This window comes from Acomys russatus, chromosome 25 (assembly GCF_903995435.1).
Source record: "Acomys russatus chromosome 25, mAcoRus1.1, whole genome shotgun sequence".
Lineage (NCBI taxonomy): Eukaryota > Metazoa > Chordata > Mammalia > Rodentia > Muridae > Acomys > Acomys russatus.
Genome location: NC_067161.1, coordinates 8,913,605 through 8,938,502, shown reverse-complemented (window position 1 = coordinate 8,938,502; position 24,898 = coordinate 8,913,605).

Below are 24,898 nucleotides of genomic sequence, written 5' to 3'. Positions count from 1 at the left end.
AGTGCCATACCCAAGTAGCTCAGACAACAGCCATTTATTTTTGTGTACTTCTGGAGGATGGAGTCTAAAGCCTGTGTGTTTCAAATCAAATTCTTTGAGGCCTCTGTCTTTGGCTTATTGATGGCACGTTCTTACATTCTCACATTCTCACATGTTGTCCCTCTGTATATGTCCATGTCCCAGTCTCCTCATCATAAAAGGACACCAGTAATACTGGACTTTTCAGCTGTCCTAAGGTCAACAGCTTGTGTCTAAGGGCTGGGCCCTGGGACAGCTTCAATTCTGACACAGACAGGCAGGCTAGAAGAACAGTTCTGGGCCATGTGCATATGTGTGTGTGTGCGTGTGTGTGTGTGTGTGTGTGTGTGTGTGTGTGTGCATGTGTGTGTGTGTGTGTGTGTGTGTTCACTTTCAACTTTAGCACTTTATGGCCTTGGGCAAGAGGGAGTCTTGGTCTTTCCTTTCAGTGTCTTTGTCTGTGGTGAAGTCAGCAGTCTCTCAGAGTGGCTGTGCATGAGGGCACAGAATCCTCACCATTGGCTGCCATTGCTGTTGTCACTGTTACATCCTGCAACCCAGTACCTCCCGGACAAGGCCCAGAAACTTGTCCCATGCCATGTCCTTGACCCAGAGAAGGACACTCACAGTTCCAGCCACCCTGCAATGAGGGGCCAGAGGCAAAGAGGTCCAGTTGCTTCCCAAGGTCACACAGCTGATTTGATGCCGAGCTGGACATGGAGGTCAGCCTGGACTCTCCAACCATCTTCTTTTGTATACCAGGACCTGCCAGCCTTCTTGGCTCTGGAAGTGCTGAGTGAGAGGATGCCTCACAGCTGGAGCAGCTGGAGGGAGGTCAGGCTCCGGGCATGTCCTACCATGGTGCTTTGTGCTGCTAGTCTGCTGGCCTTGAGCTGTGGGCACTGACCTGAACCATCTTTAGCTGCCAGTGTTGCAGGTTCAGAAATATAAGGGACAGGGATGTGACTTCTGACTCTCTGTGGCCTCGTGGGGCTGCATGGAGATGGGGAGGGTAGGGGCATCTGAATTTGTGGTGACAAGTTGCAGGTGACAAAGGGAGGCTAACACTGCTTTACAGTAGTCACATCCCCCACCCATTGTGTGCCTTTGTGTCAGTCCTCACCTTCCACCTTACTTTCACCGTCCGTCCAAAGACTGTCTTGTCACTCTCTGCAGATCCCGGGCTAGTTTGTCTGTCTCCTCCTCCAACCTCATCATGGGAATGCTGGGCTTTCAAATATATGCTCCCACATCCAACTTTGCATGGGTGCTGCTGATCCAAACTTGTCCTTACACATTTGCACAGAAAGTGCTTTACCTAGTGCTGTGACGAGCACATTTGACCTCATTAAGTCCTCACAAGACCGGGAGGTCATTGCTACCACTCCACATAAAACAGGAATCAGCAATCAAGAGTTGCTCAAAGCTTCTCCAATGTCCCAGTGCCAGAGGGATGATTTGGAAGCAGATTGCCCTGCCGTTTAGAAATATGCCCCCATGTGTGTGCTCGACTTCCGGAGGTGAGAAGAAGGAGGTCTTGAGAATGGAGAGTTGCTACCCGGCCTCTTTCTGGAAGGATTTCTCTAGGTTGCTGACAGAGTTAGCTTGTTATGGGCTGGGGAGGCAAGAGCGGCGAGCTTGGCTCCCAGGGCCTCTCCTCTATCAGCTTTGAGCATATAGGATTCTCTCAATCTCTGGGAAGCCTGATCAGCCTATACCTTCCACCAGAGGCGAGTTCACGAGGCCGTGGCGGCCCCTGCAGGCCGTGAGTGGAGGTACAGCTACCTCAGACTTAAGCATGACTAGCGTTTTGTTGTTGTTGTTCTGTTTTGTTTGAACTTTTGGTGAACTTTTCTTATTTTAAATTCAAGTAAGACAAATATTTTAATAAGCAATTTATCCCAAGAGGACAGTCTGGAAGATACCCGTGTAGCAGACTCACTGTGGGCACATGAACCTCATCCAGAAGTGGATTCCTTGTTTCTTGGGATTCCTAGAAGATGGGTTCCGAGAGAGTGATAGGTACACAGATCCAAAGACGTATTGATCTCTCCTATAGCAGGTTCAGAGCTTGATATAAGCCACACATACCTACCATTTCCTACATTATCTCTAGATGCTTTATAACGCCCAACATAGCAATGTGAATGCCATGGGGATAATTTAGCCATCCATCCATCCGCCCATCCATCCATCCGTCCATTCATCCATCTGTCCATCCATCCATTCACCCTACCACCCACCATCCACTAACACACTACAGCATTCATCTATCCATATCATCATTATCCATCCATCCATATCCACCACCACCCACCTCCCATCCACCCACCCACCCTCCCATCCACCCAATTATATCTATTATCTATCTATCTATCTATCTATCTATCTATCTATCTATCTATCTATCTATCTATCCTCTCTCTCTCATCTATCTTTTATGATTCAACAATTCAAGTCTATGTAAATGAAGAAGCATATTTTCAATGTGTGGCTAGTTTCACCTTCAGATATAGAATTGGGGATTCAGAACATATGGATTTGGAGGTCAGTGGTGTAACCACCCACCTAGAGGCCCCTCCCTCTAATTGCTTTTTAAGTTCTAGGGCCACAGGCTAATTTTACCCATGCCCTTCTTCCTATCCATGGAGCCACCAGTAATGTGTGATTCTTTCATCCATGAGAAATGGGTATGTTCACCAGATCACAGACACCCTCATAGCTGTGGCAGCCTGTCTTGTAATAGACCCAAATGTACTCATAGGAGGACGGGTATGGTACATTGCTGTGTATGTATATTGAGGGCTCTTACAATAAGGAGGTAGGTTGATGCCTACTAAATGTGCAGTACTAAGGGATCTTCACTGAGCTCCACAGTATTTGACTGATGTTCACATGTATCCTAGGGTCTTCCCTGTCAAGGCATAGGGTATTCTAGAAGGTTCTCAGACTGCATCTGTGGACCCAGTCAAAGCCATTCCAAGTTCCCAAGGGCAGCTCTTGACATATAAACATCTTTTAGCTTACCATCCTCAAAGTTAGGTACAATTAAGAGCAACTGAAACCACAGAGCAGAAAGTAAATGCACAGCTATGTTTCAGCCTCAGGGAGGATGGGAAAGGTACCCGTGTCCAGACCTCACCTGGTGGCCACCAGCCTCCACCTGGTGGAGCTGAGCATTGTGAACTGTGGGCCCCTGGCGAGCAGCATGTGGGGGATGATGGGAAATGCAGAGCCTCAGTCTCTATCTAGAGTCTGCTGCTTGTGGGACTCTAAGGCAAGAGCCTGGGAAGCTGGCACTCCATGTCTTGTGAAGACGCTGGTGTATGCCCAAAGGCTGAGAACCCTCAACCAGTCCCACCTCTTGTCACAGGTGAGTTTTGAGTATGTGTTTAGCCGTGGGCAACCTTTTCTAGCTGGAACCAAGCTTTCATGCCAGGCTCAGAACTGTGTGGGCACTGGGCAGAGTGTGTCTGCTGTCTGTAGTCTAATGAGCACAACAGACTGGCTCGTGAATACCGTTCTAGGCTGAGATGATTGCGGTGAAGGGAGAGTCTGAGCTGCTCAGGTGTATTGATAGCAGTAAGAAGCCCCAGGTAGGTCTCTCCTGGATGGATAATCTGAGCTGAAGAGCATTTAATTAACAAAAAGTGAGGGAAGCTAGCTGCAATGGGCACACATTGGGATCCTGCCTCTTGGGAACCTGATGTGGGAAGGTGAGTGTGAAGCCAACCTGAGCCTAAGGCTGGGCTGCCTAGCAAGCACCTGTCTCAAAACCAAAGCCAAAACCAAAACAGAACAAAAACAAACGGCAGGAAAACACAACAAGCCAAAACGGGACAGAGCGTTATAGACACTGGGAGCCCAGCATCTTCACAGTCCTGTGGCTGGGTCACTGGATGGAATGGCATTAGCCTTCTCCGTCAGATTGGCCCAGTGACTTTGCTAGAAGTCTCTTCCTCTTCCTTCCAACATTCAAGCCATGACCTTTATGAGAGGAAACATCTGACTTAGTGCTTCTTCATCTTCATCGTGGGCTCCTCGTCACTTCTTGCTCACACCCAGGTCAGTGTTTAGCTTCTCACGGCCCATGGGGACTCATGGGTCCCTGCTAGTGTTTGTCAAAAACAGTTTTATCTGAACATGGCCACACCCTTATTTCTCTACATTCTTGTGCCTGACTTTTGTCTGCATGAGCCCAAGAAACAATGGGGGAGGAGGGATTGGAGGACAAAGCAGTCTCCTCAAAGTGGACAGGAGGTAGAACGAGATGGAATGGGACTGAGGTAGATCTGTCAAAGGCACACCCTCGCTGAGACACTTCTTTCCAACCATGCCTACCCCTTAAGGGCTCCACAGTCTCCCCTAATGATGCCACCACCTGGGGACCAAGTGTTCAAATGTGAGTGCATGAGCCCATTGCAGACTCACTCCACAGCCCCCTCTCCTCCTCCTGCAGGATTCCTGTTCTGGTGGACAAGTCCACCTGAGACCTGAGTCCAATTCTCAGGTACCAGCATCCTTCATCCCAAACGCATTAGGACCATATGTGGTTTGGACTGGTGACGTCTGCAGAATTTGAGATATTTTTTGAATTTATAATAAGCTACCTTGGAGATAGGACTTAGGCACCAAATTGATTTATATTTCAGGTACTCTTACACATATATCCAATGGAATTTTGTTAAAAAAAAGAAATTCAGAATGGTTATGGTTTGAGTTTGTGTAGACTTTTACTTTCTTTGTTCAGTACTGGGTGTGGAACCCAGGGTCTTGCCCATGCTGGACAAAGGCTCCATCACTAACCCTGACCCCAGGTCCTATTGGGGAATTCTAGGCAGACCCTCTACTTCTGAGCCCTGACCCAGCTTGAATACGGGATTTTCCATTTGTGGCATTATGTTAGTGCTCAGGAATTTGGATTTTTGGGATGAAGGATTCTCAATCCATAGAAAGAATTAACTTCCACTTTGAAGTGTGAGCACAAACACACACACACACACACACACACACACACACACACACACACACAGAGAGAGAGAGAGAGAGAGAGAGAGAGAGAGAGAGAGAGAGAGAGAGAGAGAGAGAGAGAGAGAGAGAGAGAGAGAGAGAGAGAGAGAGAGAGAGAAAGTAGTGCCTCGGGGTTAGCTCATTTGCCAACTCTCCCCTCTACTGGCTGGTGCTTTCTGGTGCTGACAAACTGTTTTGCAGCCGTACCCAGGCCGGGCAAATGTAATAGGAGTGGAGTATGAATGACAGCGCAGACCGGGCAAGATGGATGGAGCTGCCTCGCTTTTCCCCCAGTGAGAGCAGGCTGAGCGTTGACGCAGCAGTGTGTTCTCTTTCTCTGCTCATTAAAGTTCAGCGTTGGAGAATGTCTCCATCGCTTCTATTAGAGACCCTGAGTGCAAGTACAGGTAACCACACTGGGGACTGATTAACTCTTCCCCTTTGTGCCAGTTTGAGGGAAGCTGTTTTTGCAACCGTTGCCAAAATACAAACTGATCCAGCCTGTCACATCCGTGGCTCCAGAGCGGACAGTGAAAGGAGAACAGAGGAGCATGGGCAGAAGGGGATTTAAGAATGCTGGCGATAAACAGGCTGCTCACGGGGCCATGAGGATGCTGGAGGGGTTCTCTTTAGGGTGGGGCTGGGGCTAGTCCCGGCTTGGAGACAATGTGTCCATGTCTAATTTATAGTTGAGGTTGGCTGATGCATCCTTGCCAGAGCTCCAACAGGATGCTGAGCCTGAACCTTGTGTGTAACATGCTCAGTGTGTGTGTGTGTGTGTGTGTGTGTATGTGTGTGTGTGTGTGTGTGTGTGTGTGTATTTTTTGAGATGAAGTCTATCAGTGAGCCTGGAACTCACTGACTGGTTAGGCTGGGTGGCCAGCAAGCCTCAAGGATGCTCCTATCTGCCCTCTGCATCAAGTGCTAGGATTAGAGTCCTGTGTCACCACGCCTGGCTTCTTACGTGGGTTCCGGTGGACAAGATTCAGAGCCTGCTGCTTGCTTAGCAGACATTTTATTCTCTGGCTCCCTGGCTCCTGAACCTGACTTTGTTATATGTGCTGTCTGATTGATGAATCCTGTTTTCATCTTGGTATTTCCTTCCCTGAATTCCAGCATTTAAATTCCAGTCCTGACTATAGGGTGTGCTGATTGTGTGACCTAGTGTCAGGGAGGGACACAAGGCTGTCCTTCCTGCGCTGATGGAGATGGAGAGCTAGCCCAGGGCTTCAGTGATGATGGACTCAGCACCATCAGTGGACTTTTCTATTCAAAAGTCTGAGTGGAACATTTGTTGGGTCCATAGGGCCTGGGCATCCCATCCTCTGGGGAGTTGGCAGGAATGTTTGCAGTGACACAGTGGAGTAAGTGGAATGGGGGCGGGTCCCAGGTAAAAGCTGCATGGAATCAGACACCCAACTCCTAGGCTGGGCATCTGGGGTGACCGTTTGAAGCACCGTAGAGAACACTTGGGCCAGAAGTGGGGCTGTACTAACCCCACAAAGCCTGCCTTCTAGCCACTCTCGCTCTTTAAAAAAAAATTATTTATTAATTCGTTCATATTACATCTCAATTGTTATCCCATCCCTTCTGCCCTCCCATTCCTCCCTCCCTCCCACTTTCACACTATTCCCCTCCCCTATGACTGTGACTGAGGGGGACCACTTCCCCCTTTATTTGACCATAGGATAGGAAGTTTATTCTTGGTAGCCTGCTATCCTTCCCCTTAGTGCCACCAGGCCTTCCCATCAAGGGGATGTGGTCAAATATGGGGCACCAGAATTCATGTGAAAGTCAGTCCCCTCTCTTCATTCATCTGTAGAGAATGACCTGTCCTTTGGCTAAATCTGGGTAGGGGTACTGCACATATTGTCCTTGGTTGGTGCCATACTTTGTGCAGAACCCCTACCCATCATAATGTTCTACTTGTAGGTTTCTAGGACCCTCTGGATCCTTCTATTTCCCCATTCTCCCATGCTTCTCTCACCTAGAGTCCCAAAAGGATGTCCTCACATTTTGCTCTTTAGCCAGGCACCACCTCCTAAAGTTCCCACAATCTCTCCCAACACTGCCATCTGCTGGAGACCACGTATTCAAACCTACGAGTCTGTGAGGGGATATTTTGGATTCAAACCACACTGTTGAGTATTTTAATCAGTCATTAGCCCATTTAATTATTTGGTGGCCTTTGGGGGAGTGAGTCAGGCCTTTTTGGTCACAGCTGGGACCACAAGGCTGAGGTGAAATAGGACTCATTAAGCAGTTGGAAGAACAGGAATATTTTGTGGGTAGGAAAGGGTTCGCCCTTGGACATTCTGGCCTGGCCTGGGAGTTCCGCTCCTATGGCTGCGCCTGTGGACATTCTGGCCTGGCCTGGGAGTTCCGCTCCTATGGCTGCGCTCGTGGACATTCTGGCCTGGCCTGGGAGTTCCGCTCCTATGGCTGCGCCTGTGGACATTCTGGCCTGGCCTGGGAGTTCCGCTCCTATGGCTGCGCCTGTGGACATTCTGGCCTGGCCTGGGAGTTCCGCTCCTATGGCTGCGCCTGTGGACATTCTGGCCTGGCCTGGGAGTTCTGCTCCTATGGCTGCGCCTGTGGACATTCTGGCCTGGCCTGGGAGTTCTGCTCCTATGGCTGCCTTGTATTTGCTTGCGTCAGTCACTCCATTCCTGGCTTGAGATTAATTTCCACATATAGCTCATTTTCAATTAAAAAACACGTAAACCACAGCCAGAGTGTGAATCCATTTCTGCTCACAGAAAGACCCAGACCATGGATTTTATCATTGGCTGCCATCGATTTCCCATGAGTCATAATTACATTTTACCCACAGCATCTGCACTAAGTGATATTTACATCTGCAATTATCCTGGGCAACTTTTAATGTTAAATTTGTTTTGCTTTGTTTTGGGAGAGGGGGATATTTGAGGAAATTGAATTAAAAAAAAAAAAAAACAACAACTTTGCCACCCGCTCTTTACCCACACAGTTCTCTTTCTCATATGAAATAATAATTTTGCAATCAGAGCCTGAACCATTTTATAAATGAAGTTTGAATTGACATTTCCACAGGCGGGGATGGTAATTTTCATGGCTTGCCCGACTTGGTGAATTTAGATCTGTTCTTGAAATTTATTTTGCGATTATTATCTTTGAAATCCTTTGGGGATTTTTCCTCTTTGATAAGGCAGGCGCTTTTCCTGTCACATTGGTCATGCCTTGCGCACAGCTCTCGGCAAGTCCAACTATGTTTAGTTTGGTGTTCAAAGCTTCTGTGGGTCCAGGTGCCCTGTCTTTCATGGCCTCTGAAATACTCTGGAACTTTGATGTGCACTGCATGTTGAACAGGGTTTTTTTCCCCCTCTCTTGTGTACGTGTATTCACATGTGTATGAGTGCACATGTGTGCGCATGTGGAGGCCAGTCAACCTTAAATACTGCCCTCAAGTGTTCTTGGCTTTGTTTTTTTTTGAGACAGAATTGTTCAGTTGACCCAAGATTCAATGATTTGGTGTGGTCAGTCAGCCAGTGAGCCCCAGGGACCTCATGTGGCCATCTCTCCAGCCCTGGGGTTGCAGGCGTGGACCACAGTGCCTGTTTTTTCCCTTGTGGGTTACAGGATCAAGACCTCCTCCCACTCCCGCCCCCACCCCCACCCCCGTCTTCATGCTCAGGCTGTGTAGCAAGTACTTTATCGATTTGAAGTACTTACCCCCCCCCCTAATAGTTTTCCCACTCCCTTCCTGCATCCTAGAGGAAGCAAAAGAATATTTAGGTGGGGGAGTACAAGTAGGGGTTGGAGAGAGGGGTGGGGGGAGAAACGGGGTCCGAGGACTGCACTGTGGTTGGATGGCTCCATGCTGGAAACCTTCTCCCTGATTCATATGTTTGTGATCTAAGTCATGTACCTGGAGCTGGGACCTTTGGGAGGCAGTTGGAATTAGGTGAGGTTGTTAGGGCTGGGACCCCTGTAGGTATCAGTGGCTTCTTAAGAAAAGGAGGAGTGCAGGCATGGCACCTTTTCTCTGTTCTACCATGAAACCTGTCCTGCTGTTGCTCCGTCAAGGGAGGTGCCTGTGGGGAAAGCAGGTAGGGCAAGAAAGGCTGGAAAGAGAGGGTCGCTGGACACCGCCTGAAGTTCTCCTGTCCCTGTGGTTTACTGCCCAGCTTACGTGTCCTTAGACTTCTTCCTCCATGGGGTCTCTAGCCCAACTCTGCAGACCTCATCACTGAGTGTCCCTGTGGTGGTCACGTGCAAGCAGCTCCCTGGTGGCCTGTTGTCTAGGCATCTGACTGTTTTTGAAACTGGGTCTCATGTAGTCCAGGCTGGCTTTAGACTCTGTAAAAGATGACCTTGAAGCCTCTGATTCTCCTGCCTCTGGCTCCCCAGTGCTAAGATTATAGACACACACCACCCTGCCTGGGTTCTGTGGTTCTGATAATTCCACTGAGGACTGTGTGTGTGGGCATGATAGGTAAAAACTCTCCCAACTCTCCCTCCCTCCTCTCCTCCCTCTCTCCCTTCTTCCCTCTCCTCTTCTTCCTTTCCTCTCTTTCTGATTTATTTTATTATTTTATTTTGAGACAGGATCGCTTAAGATTGTAATACTAGCCTTAGATCTGGGATCCTCCAGTGGCAGGGGACATGCAAATTACAGCCATGACTTTTGTGGTTTTAGACATTCGGAAAGGCAGGTGTCTGACAACAATGGGAGTGACCAGACCCGGTAGGTGAGCAGAACGGGGCTGTGGATAGGTAACATAAGCACAGAAATCCTGAGGCGTTTCCTAGAGTAGAAGGTGAGGGCTATGGTGTTAGTGAGGGCAGCTGGTGTGGGCAGAGGGCTCAGGATGTCTTTAGTTGACCTCAAGGCCCGAGTTGTGGAGGTGTGAAAGTCCTCCTGGGAGAGCTGACAGCAAGGAGGCTTCCCAGGGGGCATTGCAGAGGGTGTGTACCCCAGTGGATGGGGCCAGGTGGGGAAGAGGCTCCTTCAATGCTTCCTCAGGCTTTATGACGGTCTAGGGAAGGACTTGGTGTAGGGGCCCAGGCTCCAACTGGCATGCTTTGGACCTGGAAGCCCCCTGGGTTCAGTCACGTCTGGCTCGAGACCTGCCTTTATATCTCCAGTAGGTGGCAGTAGAAGCCTGATGAAGCTGATCTGTGTAGGGTGGCTGCTGGGGAGTATTGCCAGACCCACAGCCTCTGGGGCCGGTTCTCTCCTAGTAGTCACGCTGGGGCTGGCGGAAGCTGGCGGTGACAGCCCAAGGCAGGCACCAACCGTGTTAGCAAGTCTTCTATTGAGTTACAGGCTTTGCAGATGGCTGCCTAGACTCCGCACACTAGAGCCTGAACAGCTAATCAGAGCCATATCAGGCCCACACTCCAGACCCCTCCCTGCCTCAAGGGAGAAAGGGAGGCTAGCCAGCAGTTGCTTTGTTTTTACTGATCCTACTTCAAAGTATCCCCAAATCACATAACCCTCCTACAATTTTTGACCTTCCTTCCGGGTTCTCTGCAAGCCTAAGCTGCTTATTGGTCAGAGGCAAAGAGCGCCCCCCCCCCAGCTGGAAAGCCTGAGTCCCCCCAACCCTTCCACACCCCCCCCTCCCCTCTCCGCCCCCCCCCCCCCCCCCCCCCCCCCCCGCCGTCCCCAGAACCACAGAGCTAGGCAGAACCCCAGGCCTTGAGATTAACCTTTCTGCGCTGCGGTTTGTGATTTATTCATCTTTGCAGACTTCTGTTATTATGGTAGAGATCTGAGACCTTCGGTTTCGAGGGAAAAGTTGTATCTGTGAGTCATACTGTTCCACAACCTCCTGCTTGCCTCTCCCTTTTCCCGTTACATACATTTATTTATTTATTTACTTATTTATTCATTTATTAGGTGTGTGTGTGTGTGTGTGTGTGTGTGTGTGTGTGTGTATGAAACATCACAAGCGTGGAGGTCAGAGGACAGTGTGTGTGAGTCAGTTCCCTGGTTCAAATTCAGGTCATATCAGGCTTGGTGGTAGATGTTTTTTACCCAACGAGCCATCTCAACAGCCCTCTCTTATTTTGAGTGATAGCCTTATATTTCTATTATTTATATTTGTATTAGTTGATTTTGATATTTTTATTTTTTATTGATTTTCAAAATCAACATACAAAATGTTAAATATCATTATGACGTTTTTCAGAGAAGGTCTTAATAGCTTTTCCTTCCTCCTCATCTCCTCCACCCCTGCTACCCCAAGGACCCTTTGTTTCCTTCCTCCAAATTTCTTTCCTATTTCTGTGTTCCCCCACCCCTGTCCCTTCTCGGCACCTGTTTTTACCCTCCCTTGGTCATCTTCCTACTATTTAGGCTTTTGCCCATATTTACACACTCATTTTTATGTATACATTACAAGCTAGGCTCTGCATATGAGAGAGAACATGTGGTTTTGTTTTTCTGCTCTACTCAGAATAGCCAGGAAATGGAAGCCGCCTAAATGTCTGTCAGCAGATGAATGGATAATGGAAATGCATATGCATAATGGAATTTTATTCAGCTGTGAAGACAAATGAAATTGCAGGAAAATGAATGGATCTGGGAAGTGGAATATTTTTAAAACTTTGTTTTATTTATTATTAGTGTGTGTGTGTGTGTGTGGGGGGGCACACACGTGCTGTAGTATTCCCGTGAATGTGGGTTCTGCAGCCCCAAGCTTTGCACGGCAGGTTCTTGGCCCGCTACCTGTCCCGCTAGCCCTTGAATAGAAGCTTTATTGAGAAATAATTCCTACAGTACAATTTGCCTATTTAACACGTACAAGACAGTGCCTTGAGGTATGTTCACAGTGGGCTCGCTATCATTCCCATGCACTTTAGAGCATTTCCAATACCTGCAAGGAACCCAAAGTGTTTCAGCTATCTGACCCCTATCCTTCCCTCCCCAGCCCCAGGCAACCCCTGATCCACACTGTGGATGTGCCTGCTCGCCTTCAGCCTCTTCCCCTCTTTAGGGGGTGTCAGCTGGCCCTCCTTCATTATGGCAGGAACCTGGTTCCCAGTACCTCCAGGGCTGGCCTGAGGCCCTCTTCCAGCCATTCTGGGACTTGGGGCTGTGTCCCCAGAGGAGCAGATGGGAGGACCTGCCAAGCAGCCCTTGTTGCTCACAGCATAAGTGGCTTGGCTCCGGATTACTTATTTCAAACTCAATTTGCGGCCTTGCCAAGAGCAGCCGCATCCTTGAAGCATGTAACCCAATTACCACCATCCCCCCCCACCTCCCTTGGTCCCCAGGGCTGGGAATTTAGTATGGGCAACCTCTCTGGGGCCGACAGCTGCCAGTTGGGAGGTGGTAGGCCTGCCAGGAGCATTGAGCCTGGGGACTCAGCTGTGAGATGCCCGCCTGGCTTGGCTCTGGATCTGGTTACTAAGGATGCTCTCAGAGTTTGTGTCTGGGCCAGAGGTGGGTGGATGGTGCTCATGGTTAGGACCACACTGCTGTTCATCCCAGCACCGAGCCTTCTGTGTAACCGCCTCACTTTTCCTCTTTCGAGAACCCCAGTTGTCAGACATCATCAGGGAGCCCTGTGTGGCCCACTTTGACCAACCACAGGAGATTCTGTGTACACGTGTACTGCTGAGTGCCTGCTAGGTGCCAGGCATTGACCCGTAGAAGCCTCTCTGTACTTGGCTCATGAAGAATAAGGACCAAGGGTTGGGGGGATGGTTTGGTTGGTAACTGCTTGGATTACAAACATGAAAACTTGCTTTAGATCCCCTAAGCCCATGCAGAAGCCAGCATAGACATCTCTATGATCCATGGGCTGGAGAGGAGAATGCTGGACCTTGGGCTCTCTGCCGGTCAGCCTGGCCTGCTCAGTGGGATCCTATCTTAACAAACAGGTTGTTTGTTGAGGAGTGACACCCAAAGTTGACCTTTGACCACTGTGTGCCTGCACACATTTTCATGGTACCTGTACCCGCACCAACATACACACACATACACACATTTGCTCTCTTTTCTTTTTTTCTCTCTCCTCCTCTTCCCCATGGATCTCTCTCACACATGCTCTCTCTTTTCCTCTGTCTTTCCTCACACCCAACACACACACACACACACACACACACACACGCACACACACGCAAGCATGCACGCGTGCGCGCAGGTGTGCACACATGCAGAGAGAGAGAGAGAGACAGAAAGAGACAGAGACAGACAGAGAGAGAGAGACAGAGACAGAGACAGAGAGAGACAGACAGAGACAGAGACAGAGACAGAGACAGAGACACAGAGAGAATGAGGACCAGCTCTTTTTTTCAGAGAAGAGGACTGAGCTAATATGAGTGCGGGAGCTGGAGCTGGAGAGAAGCTAAGAGGTCATTGACACAGCTTAGCAGAGTCCAGCACTGTGAAGGAGGGGGCAGCTTTTATTAACTGTCCCAGACCAGGGACATCTCTGGCTTTGCAGGTGCCGGGGCTGAGGTGAGGAGCATACACTCATACGGAAGTCTCTGGCATCATCTGTGGGAAGAGTAAAGAACAACTGAATGGTATATCGTGTGGCTTAAGATTAGTTCTAATAAAAACAGAAACGATGGCCAGGCATGATGGTGCATACCTGCCATCCCAGAGCTTGGGAGGCTGAGGCAGGAGGATCACAACATTCCCTATAGTTCATGGCCAGCCTCAGCTGCATATTCTGTCTCAAAAACAAAACAAAACAAAACAAAAAACAAAAACAAAATGAAAAAAACCCAAAGCAAACTGATCCTGCTGGCAGATTGCATTCAGACTGAACATTGACATTTCTCTGGGTCTCTGATCTGCTGGGCTGCTCTGTGGATTTCAGGCTTGCCAGCTGACACATCTGAAAGGCCCAGCTCCCGAGTCATCCAGTCCCAGAGAGTCAGAACACTCTAGAAAGTCCCCTATGCTGCATAGATCATACTTGTCTATATGGTCAAAATCTACCGTGCTCATTATAGCTTGGCTATGGCTTCTCCGATGATGTCACGTGATCAGATCTAGCTGGCCACTGCCAGAGTTCTGCAGCCCAGTTCTGGGTGTGATGCTTCAGGAAAGGTGATGAGAGCAGCAGAGACACTTTAATAACTTGAGGATCCAGGTGTGAGGAGATCATTTGGGCAGCAAGCATGCTCGCCTCCTGCACTGGGCTGATGCCTGAGAACAGGAAGGACAAATGATGCTGGTAATTGGGGAAATATTGATTAGTTTCTAATACCAGCTGTTGCATCTATTCGCCCTACTCCTCCATGCTTTAATAAACTTCTATTCTCATGGAAAAAACAAACAAACTCAACCAAAGCCAACCAGACAGAACCAAAAGCATGAACTGATACTGCAGGGTGTTTAAATGCCTTCTCTCGGCTGCTCCAACTCCCACATCCCAGATTAAATTCTAGAGTGTTCTATCTCCCTGGGACTGAATGACACCGGTCGATGGAGTACAGAGCAGCTCCCCCTGTCTGTTCAATGGCTAAGCGTGTATCTTGCTAACACTACCACTCATGCAGGTCTCTAAGCATATTCACAACCCCAAATTCTAGAATGATCTGTGTGAGTGGGACACTAGGGGTCATATCTCTCTTGCTTCCTCCTGCCCCTCCTCAGGGGAAGGGAGTCTACATAAGTCCTGTGGGCTCTATACTCAGGACCCAGCATGCACAGGACATCTTTTCCCTTTCCAGGCTTTACATATAACCCACAAGATGCAAGGGAGAGAAAATCCCACTCTACTACATTTTGGGAGACAGCAGCCCTTTGGGGGACTGTATTGGTTAGCGTGCCTGGTGCTTTACCCATGAACTGCAGGCCAGGGCCTCTGGGTATATTTGGAGGGGCTGAAGTCTCACTGTGTGGGAACTAAATCCCAGGCTCAGCCTCCCATCTCTACCCAGGGCCTATTTGTTGAAGATCTTTCCTCTACTTCTTTCCACTCTGCCTTAACTTTGCTTCCACACCTGAGTCCATATCTGGTTTTTTTTTTTTTTTTTTGTATGTGTGAACGTATGTGCACTTGAGTGCATGCATATGCTTGTGTAGGAACACATTTACATGTGCGCATGGGCATATGGAAATCAGAAGACAGTCTTGGGTGTTATTTCTTAGGTGTTTTTTTTTCTTTTCTTTTCTTTAATACTTTTATTTTATTACACATGTAAAAAACAAACTACATACAGCAGGGAGAACCATGTGACAGTCGTGAGAATAATGAGTTCTATACATGTTACTCTTACATGATATTTTAAGTTAGTTTCTACTGCTATAATAAAACACATTTACAAAAAACAAATTAGAGGAAAAAGCGTTTGGCATGAGCTTACAGTTCCAGCCTGTAATAGTCCACCATTGTTGGAAAGTCAAAGCGGGAACTTCAGCCATTTCACATCTGCTGTCAAGAACAGAGAGAAATGTGTGCGTGTACGCTTGCTTATGCTCAGCTTGACTTCTTTACTCTTTCTCTGTTTCTGTTTTTCAAGATAGGGTTTCTCTGTGTAGCCTTGGCTATCTTGGAACTCTCTCTGTAGACCAGGCTCGCCTTGAATTCATAGAAATCCATCGCCTGTCTCTGTCTCCCAAGGGCTGGGATTAAAAGCATGTGCCACCACCGCCTGGGTGATTTCCTCACTCTTATGTAGTTCAGGACCCTTAGCCTAGGGAATAGTGTCACCCACAGTAGGCTCAGTCTTCCATCAAATAAGGCAATCAAGACAATCCTCCCTAGACAAGCCCACAAGTCAACTTGACCTAGACAGTTCACCAGTTAAGACTCTTCCTACGTGACTGTAGTTGTTGGAACATTGACAATCGGAGCCAGCCATCACAGGCACCTTCAGCGATTGGCCAGGGTTTCTCACTGGTTTGGAATGTCACTCAGTAGGCTAGACTGGCTGGCCAGCAAGCTCCACATATCTGCTTGTCTCCACTTCCTATTTCGGAATTACTGGGATTACAGGCGTGAGCTCCTGGGAAGGCTTCTGTTTAAGTGCAGCCTGGCAAGAGCCATTTTTCTCAGCCCCCATCTGTGTCAGCTGTGGGAAAATGCTGCCTGGATTTCAGGCTGGCCCTTGGTGAATCCAGCTCTCCAAACACCGCAAGGAGTGAGAAAGAATTCCCGGCCTTGCCTTGTCCCCACATCTAGCCAACTGCTACCCAGCCAGCCTTGCTTTGGAACTGTCAACATCCTTGTCTCTTCCTTGAGAACACTGGCCGGGAACATTGAACCTGAGTCCACATCCGTCTTTTGTCCTGTCCCAGCCATCCAAGTGCAGTGAAATCAGACTAGAGACAAATGAACAAATTAGGAACGTCCTTTGTATAAAATGAACACAAATAAGGAAGGAGAGACCTCTGCTCCCCTACCGGTTGCTCACACATAACTCCCAGGACACCTCAGCTCAGCTCAGATCCATAGAATTTAATGATAAATTAAACCCATTAATCACCCCAGATGGGGCTTCAAGGGGAGGGCAGGCTGTAGGATGGAAACCAGGCAGCCAGAGGGGACTAGGATGTGACACAGCACACCACCCTGGTCTTTGGATTCCAAGAACGTTGTCTAAATGTTGGGGTTTCTACCTCATCTCTTCTGATTTCTGGGGCCCCTGAGTATTTCAGAAGCTGTGATCCTTGGGAGGAAACCAAACCTCTCCCATGAGTTCTATTTTCATGCCCCCCTCCACTTTCTATACTTTCCTCCCACCTGACAAAATGTGGTGTCAGTCCCACATACTCTTCGGGCCTTTCTCCTCCTTTGTGTTGGCTGCTGAGTCTCAGATCCTGCTCCATCTCACATCCCTTTATCTTCCTTGTCACCTTGTCCTAGGAGCTTGGCTGGCCTGTTTAAACCCTGCTCCTCCCTTAGCTAGTGACAACCTCCAAGTGTGAAATGTCCTCCCCAGGTTCCACTGGCCTCCCTTCTCCCCCAGGGGTGTCTTCTAAGTGATTCCAAATTCAGTTTAGTTGAAGTAAACATGAGCCACAGGCCTCACTGGAAAGGTTCAGTCCTTGTGGTTAATTCAAGTAGACGACAAGGTAGATGGCAAGTGACAGTGAGCGGGCATTTCCTGGGTATGCAAAGTAAGTTGGCATTCCCCCAAACCTGCATAGAACAAAAGCCTAGGTTCTGAGCTGGCTGCTCTTCATGAGCCACCCGTGGTCTTTGCCACACAGCTTTTCTCTCCTTGGCATGACCATTTACCTCATCAAAGCTAACAAGAGTGAGAGCCACTGAGGCTACTGCAAAGTGACATTGCCATCTTCATCTGACAGACATATTGCATTGGCCATCCTGAAGGGAAAGGACTGGTCACACAGTATGACCATGTGACGAGCCATCCCAGATCACCTTGGACTATGTCACCTGTCTAGTATGACTGTGTGATGAGCCATCCCAGATCACCTTGGACTGTGTCACCTGTATAGTATGACCATGTGACAAGCCATCTCAGACTACCTTGGACTGTGTCACCTGTAGTTGGGATAACAAAGTCTAGGGTCTGCTATACATCTCATGTCTTGTAAGGCTATGCTTCCTGTAGACAAGTGGACCTGAAAGCAGTTTCCATGGCAACCAATAGCCTGGGTTCTGTCACAACTCTGGCTTTAGAAACTCAGCATCTTGCCTACTTATCTCTAGCCCTTGATGCACTTGAACTTGAGGACCTTGTTTGAGTGGGCCTGCTTTCTCTTTGATTACACTTTTGCTCAGTCCCATCGAGTACAAGCTGTTTCCAGGCATTGGGAACATGACGTGGAGCAGGATGAGTCAATTTCCTCTCTCACAGGCCTTCCACGCTCTGACTGATGGGCATTTTGCAGTACGTGGGATTGAACCCACAGCCTCCTACATGCGAAGCCAGTGCTCCATCACTGAGCGACAGCCTCAGCTCTCTTTTTTCACTTACAGATTTTGATACAGACTCTTGCTCCATTGCCCAGGTTAGCTTTAAACTCACCGTGTAGCCTAGATGGGCCTCAAACCTGAGATCGTCCTGTCTCAGTCTCCTGACTAGCTGAGATGATAAGTCAGTGGTACCAAGCTCCCATGTCATATGTCCCAGTGGAAGACCAGCAATGGGCACTTGTACTTTGATGCCCAAATTCAGGGAATATGAGAATGGCAGACACAGGGGTTGGACTTATCTATGGACAGTGAGGAGTCAGAAGCCAGTGAAGCAGGTGGGGGCAAACACAAGTGAAAGTGAGCTGGTATTTCCTGAGGATGGGAAGCAAGCTGGCATTCTCCCAAAGATGCACTGCTTCTTGGACCAAAAGCAGAGGATCTGATGGCAGGGACCCTGCTGTGCTTATTTATAACTGTATTTCCATCACTAAGAGCCAAACCCAGTTCACAGTCAACATACAATGTAGACCTGTTGATTGAGGAAGGAGGGAGATGGGGCTGAGAGGCTTGGATGCTACAGATCCCATTAGGTGCCACATCTCATCCCTGGGAGTCCGATGACTTGCTCTCCCATGAGAGGTGTCAGTGAGCATCTTCAATATTATCATCACCTACACACAGTGGCTACCAAGTAGAGGGCGGAGAAGTGGATGCTTGGAGAGAGTTGGAAGGAGGATGTCCCCGGATGATGATTAGTCTTCAGGCTGCTAAGGGCCAGATGAAGACACACAGAGAGGGGAGAAGAGCAGGCAGACTTGACAAAGGGGGCAAAGTCTCCAGTGAATAGGGATGGATGTGAAGGCAAGGGTGAGAGGACCCTGGTGATGCTCAGATCCTAGGTCACAGCCCACTAGAGGAAAACTTGAAGCAGAAACTGTCAGTCAGTGAGTCTTTGGTTTGAGCAGATGGTGGCAGAGTACAGTACTGAACATGAGGCCAAAATATTGGTGTTCCAAGCCTCTTCTTCCCTCAGGGCATACTGCCCCCAAAGCTTTTTGAATGTTATGTTGTTTCCTCAGAAGAATGGGTCCGAGGTGTCTGTGTGTTAGAATTGTCCATGGCAGACAAGCAAATACATCTAGCACAGACCTGGCCCTGGACAGTTGCAGCCAAACTTGTTTAGCTGTGTGACCAGGGCTGGTTACCTAACCTCTCGGTGTCTCAGTAGTGAGGCTCTCATTCTCAAAGACTTAGCAGGGTGGTAGGAGGCAAAATAGAAGCTGGTCAAGCTTCTCCATGCTCAAATTCTAGTTAGCAAGCAGTTGGTCCTACCACTGTGACCACTGGACAAAGGACATTTCTTTTGGTCAATGTGCTTTTGGTCTCACCTTGTGCCATTGGGCAAAGTGGGTTACATAGATGAGTCCAGATTTTGAGGCTAGAGTGAAGATGTGGGAACGTTGGAAGATACAGTAGATGAGGCCAGTAATTTGACCTTGAGGTAGGTAGCTTTGATGTATTTCTCATGGGTGGCCAATGAGACACTAGGGTTTGCATGTGGCAGGTGCTCCATTGAATCTCAGCATTGTAGACACTGGACCAGGAGGTTTTTGTGTGAGCAGATATGTCACACAGCATCCCAGGCCTACATGTTAGAGATTATAGCATCCTTCAAACATGGCAACCCCGAATGCCTCCAGATCATGCTCCAAACTCCCCAATTGAGAACTGTTGGTGCGAACACTGGTTACTGTTCTCAGGATCTGAGTCGCCATGTGTGAAATAGTCTGTGTGGTCATTAGTTTCCCTTAGCTGAGTTCCTTAACTTGTTGCCACAAGAAATATCCCCTGGGGAAGGGGGCGGGGGGGGGGGAGAACAAATTGCAGCAGGGGCATGGAGCTGTGGAAACACTGTGTGGCTGTCTGTCTCTCCTAATGTCCCTCCAAGGAATTAGCAAGTTACGAAGGACTCAGCCTGTGTGTTTGCCCATTGAGGACTGGTGGGTGGAGCACATAGTGTCTGCCACAGGGAGCAGCAGTGGCTACACTTTAAACAACGGCCTATGTAGAACAGTGTGTGACTAAGCGTTGGAGACTTGGTTGGAGCGGTATAGGAAGCTGAGAGGGACCAAGGCCTCCTGATTCTGGGCTGTGTGTGCTCAAGGGGAGATCCCAGAGGGTAGATGCCTTCCTCCATGGAGAAGGCCTCCCTTTGGACTTTGTGTTCTGTTGATCTTTCCTCATTGGATGTTGACTATTTAGCATCAGACATCTTTAGGAATGAGGCCAAGTACTGTAAGTAGCATCCATTATCCCTTTCCTTCCTCCCCATTCTATCCTGTCTTCCTTCACACACACACACGCACACGCATACGCACACACACACACACAGAGAATGGCTCTGCTCAGAAATTTTCAATTTTATTCCCATTTTATGCCCTCCCCATTTGTGTGTGCTGTGCATGCGTTTGTATATGTCTTAGCATGTATGTGTTTCTGAAGGCATGGTTGGCCTGACCTTGGGGAATCATCCTTGACCCCTCTTTCTACTGTGTTCATTGAGGCAGGCTCTCAGGAAAACCTGGATGTAGCTAGTCTCCGGAGGCAGCTTGCTCTGAGTTGTTCCTCTCTCTGTGTTCTGAAGCTGGAATTCCAGGCAGTCTGAACTTCCACCTGGGTGTACGTGGGTTCTCTATTTGTGATGCTCCAGCCCTCATACTTTCCCAGCAAATCTGTTCATCACTGAGCCATCCCTCTAGCCTTTATCTCCGTTTTGGAGATGAAGAAGCCGAGGACCAGGGAAGCAGAGCAACCAGCCTAGAACCATGCACTTAAAACATCAGGACAGGGACTCTAAATGAGAGACGCATGGGAGAATAGCAAAATAAAAGGATACAGATGGTCCTAGAAATCTACAAGTAGAACATTATGATAGGCAGATTTGGGCCCAGGGGTCCCGCTCAAACTAAGGCACCAGCCAAGGACGATACAGGAGGTAAACTTTAAACCCCTACCCAGATCTAGCCAATGGTCAGAATATTCTCCCACGTTGAGTGGAGAGTGTGATATGACTTTCTCACGTACTCTGGTGCCTCACATTTGACCATGTCCCCTGGAGGGGGAGACCTGGTGGCACTCAGAGGAAGGACAGCAAGTAGCCCAAAAGAGACTTGATACCCTATGAGAATATATAGGGGGACGTAATTCCCCTCAGGAACAGTCATAGGGGAGGGAAATAATGGGAAAATGGGGGGGGGGGGGAGGAATGGGAGGATACAAGGGATGGGATAAACATTGAGATGTAACAAGAATAAATTAATAAAACAAACAAACAAACAAAACAAAACAAAACAAAACAAAAACATCAGGACAGCAAGCAGACCCGAACCCCTGCTGGCTCTCATTCCAGCCTTCGACCTCCCATCCACCTTGGTGGCGCTTTATCAAGGTGAGTCTGTGTCCCCAGAGTTCCAGACCTGCAGTGTGTGGGAGACAGGGAAACCGAATGGATGCATCCTTCCCCATCTGTGCCAAGCACACCATGAAGTGCATAAAGCACCAGGTATTAAGGTTTATGAGTCTATTAATCCGCGGCTTTGGAGGTATTAAAGTTTCATATTGATGATAAACCTCCCCTAATAAAACGTAAGGGAAGGAGGAATAAATCTCCGATTTCAAAGGACCCCAAACCACTTAAACAATTGTAGGAAAGATGGATGTGAGCAGCGATGATGGGAAGATATGTCTTGTCCGGTGGAGGGTACTTTGGCAAAGTGGTTTTTGCTTCTGCTAAGTGGTGGAGATAAAATGATGGATGTGAGCTATTGATTCCATGGGAGTCTGCACGGGGTGAGCACAGCTGGAGGAGGAAGGGGCCCATGGCATGCTTGAGAACTGCTGGATGTGTACCAGGTGGAGAGCAGACAGAAGGCGCTTGTGAGGCTGGCTCCACCCAACAGGGGGAGGCCCTTTGCTTTCTGGAGTTACTATCCAAGTCTTTGGATGTCCATTTCTCTCCCTCCCCATCCCCACTTCTTCTTTTCCTCCTCCTTCCCTTCTTATTTTCTCCTTCCCCTTCCTTCCTTTTTTCTCTTTCTTTTCCCTTTCTTGTCCTCCTCTGTTCTTTCCTCTCACCTGCCTCCTTCTGCCTCTGCTTCTCTTCCTCTTTATCCTTATCTCCCTCCTCCCTTTCCTCTTTCTGTCTCTTCCTGCCTCCAGTAGAAAAGCACTCCAGCCTGTGCAGGCTAGCTCACAGCACTCCAGCTAGTGCAGGTTAGCTCATAGCACCATAGCCAGTGAAGATTAGTTCACAGCGCCCCAGCCTGTACAGGCTAGCTCACAGCACCCAATCTAGTGCAGGCTACCTCACAGTACTCCAGCCCTGTGCAGGCTAGCTCACAGCACCACATCCAGTATAGGCTAGCTCACAGCACTCCAGCTAGTACAGGTTAGATCATAGCACTATAGCCAGTGAAGGTTAGTTCACAGCACCCCAGCCTGTACAGGCTAGCTCACAGCACCCCAGCCTGTACAGGCTAACTCACAGCACCCCAGCCTGTGCAGGCTAGCTCACAGCGCCCCAGCCTGTGCAGGGTAGCTCACAGCGCCCCAGCCTGTGCAGGTGAGCTCTAGGGTGTAAGTTTAAACAGCCTCAGATGATCATCCTGACCGTGTCATTTACAGTCTCTGTGACCTTGGACAATTTCCTTCATCTCCTTAGGCCACATTTATTTTTTTTCTTAAACCAAGTGCTTATTTTCAAATAGTTTTGGATTTTCAGAGAAGTTGATAAGATGATGCAGCAAGTTCCTATATCCCCACTCCCAGCCCTCCTCTGGCTAACATCATCCATTACCAAGGGACATTTGTCAAAGTTAATGGGCCTGTGCTGATGCATGGTTATTAATGAAAGCTGGTGCTTTGTTAGGGTCTCCGCGTTCTTACTCCACACCCACTTCCTATCGTGCGATCCTCCCTAGGGCATCGCAACACCAAGTCCTCCTGTCTCCCTAAGCCCCTCAGACCTGCCTTGGTCATAGTGACCTTGATGTTCCTGAGAAAGATGCATCAGCATTGTGCAGAACACCCTCTGAACTCTAGAATTTGGGAGGATGCAGAGTGCGGTGTAAACTTCTTCCCCCAGCACAGCCTGGGGCAGCTGTGCACATGGTTCCGCTCTTGACGGGGACCTTGCTCTGGCTAAGGGCATCCTTCCCAAGCGTCTCTGCCAGGCTGTCGCATGCACACCTCACTTCATATCTCATTCTTGTGCTGCGGAGGGACTCAGCACCTTGTGCTCACCCCAGGAATGATATTTTTCATCTCCCTCTTGGTTGGGGAACATGGTACATAAATTATTCGGAGCTCTTCTGCACTGGGTATTTGTGTATTCCCACACATTCCTTCATTCGATCATTTATTTACATCAGCATAAAGCACAGATTTTTATTTTACGCTCAGAGTTACAATCCTATAGTATATTATTTATTTTGTTGCTCAAATTGTTCCAGTTTCATTTGGAACTTGCTCTTGTTTTCTTCGTGGAATTTTTTTTTTTTTTTTTTTTTATGAGGAATAAATGTGTTAATCAGGGCTGGGAATAGGGCAAGGTGAGTGAGTGCTATGAAATTTAACAGGATGCCAAAAAGAAAGTAACCACCCCACCTTCACTATTTGAAATAAATAATGCATTAAGGCAATTTTTAAAAAAAATTATAAAGAGTGAAACAAATTTTTACACCAAATGAAATATCAATATTTTTATTGAAGCAGGCCCTCTAATGGCTGTAAATCATTAAACCAGCTGTCTAGTATTTACTATATACATAATGGATGGATTCTGTCAGTTCACATGGAGGGGTCAGTCCAGCAGGGGCTTTCTGCTTGGTGAGATCACTGCCCCTGTCTTGGCGGTGGAGAACAAACAGCGAGGTATCCTGTAACTCATCCAAGGGTCCCACTGGTTCAACCAAGCTCACTTGGTATCTGGTGTTGGCTAGCTATTGGCTGATCTTGGTTGGCCATGGTGGCAATGACTGGTGAAAGCCTACATTTGTATTGCATCTCTCCCATACCTGTTCTGCAACAGACATTCTGTCCTAGGCTTGTCCCCTTGCTGATGGTGGGCAGTGAGGGAGGTAGAGCCTTATCAAGCCTTTGGAGGTCTAGGCACAAAATGGCACCTCATCATTTTCTGCTGTCTTCTCCTGGGCACAGGAAGCCATTTAGCCAGATTTTTAGGGGCAAAAGCAAGAAGGATCATCTCTTTGGTGAGAGGAACCCCAAGTCATCTGGTAGAAGACAAGAGGTGGAGATGGTGGGTAGATGTCACTGTGACCAAGTATCTGACATTTGCAACATCAGAGAGGAAGGATTTACATGGGGGGGGGTACAGTGCCCATGGTGGGAGGGCAAAGGGGCTGGTGTGGCTCAGTCTACATGGTGAGAGCTTGTGGCTTGTTCACACCACAGCCAGCCAGGAAACAGAGAGAGAGAGAAAGAGAGAGAGAGAGAGAGAGAGAGAGAGAGAGAGAGAGAGAGAGAGAGAGAGAGAGACAGACAGACAGACAGAGAGACAGACAGACAGACAGACAGACAGACAGACAGACAGACAGACAGAAGTGGAGGTAGGCTCACTCTCAAATGCTTGCTCCCAGATCAGATCTCACAGCTAGGTGGTACCTTGTAAAGGTGCCTTCCAAAACAGCACCGCATGAGCTGAGGACCAAGTGCTTGAACATGTGCGCCTATGGGTGGCAAGAGCAGTGGAAGGGATGGTGGTGTTAGTGTGCCAGAGCTAGCTGCTATTTTCTGTGCCAATGGAACAGCTGTGCGCAGAACAACCTGTGTACCCCAGGGAGCTAACAGAACAAGGACAGCGATGGTCACAACGGTGATGACAAAGGGGAAGGAGGGGCAATTTTATCCTGCCTCTTGGGGCCCTCAGCCCTCTGTGACAAAGGCAGGGTTTTTTTTTTGGCACCTTGGGGGAGATTCTAGCCATTGTGGCAGCTTGTCCACTTCTGTGACCAAGT